Source organism: Penaeus monodon, chromosome 19 (genome assembly GCF_015228065.2).
Source record: "Penaeus monodon isolate SGIC_2016 chromosome 19, NSTDA_Pmon_1, whole genome shotgun sequence".
Classification (NCBI taxonomy): domain Eukaryota; kingdom Metazoa; phylum Arthropoda; class Malacostraca; order Decapoda; family Penaeidae; genus Penaeus; species Penaeus monodon.
Window position 1 is genome coordinate 45078305 of NC_051404.1, and position 739 is coordinate 45079043.

Below are 739 nucleotides of genomic sequence, written 5' to 3' on the forward strand. Positions count from 1 at the left end.
TTGATGTAGGTAGCTCCTCCGTCGAGTGAGTATTCCCACCAGCCCAAGGACCCGCCCGAAGCCTGGTAAATCGCCATGCCCATCTCAGTCCCGTCCACGTCCCTGAAGAAGAGCCTGGCGTACTCCTGGGCCGTGGTGGCTCTCGTGGGCTTAGCGGGGTCGAGCATTGGCACTTGGGTCAGGTCAGCGCTCGTCTTGGGCACCGGCAGGTCGTTCACGGGTTTGATCTTGGAACGGGGTGAGAAAGAGATGTAGAAAGGGAGTGAAAGATGATGGGTGGGTGAAAGTGGATGAAACAAATGGAAAATCTGTGGATAAGCGAGTCGAACCTAAGTAAATCGTCTAATATTAAGAAGATATGTTAGAGTTTGGAAGGAAATTTGTCAAACAGCAAACTGCAATTAGTCAGTAGCTTCCCTTTCCGCCTGTATAGCACATACCTCTAGTGAGATTGCCACTCGGTTGTTTTTCTCTTCACCTACTCGTCCCGTAATTAACCGTTCGCTCGTAATTCTCGTCATGGCTTTCGGTTCCCTACTTCCGATAACCCTGGAGTAAGGGGTCAAGTGGAGCGTCATGTTGCCAGACTTGTTCGGAGCAGGAATGATCTTGACGACAGCCAGAGCCGCCGTTTCGGACGAGTCGAGGGCGAAGTCGAAGGAGGTCACGAGGTTGGTCGTCTCCCATCTGGAGGAGCAGATTTATTCTTAATCTTAGCCAAAGAAATATGAATTTTAAA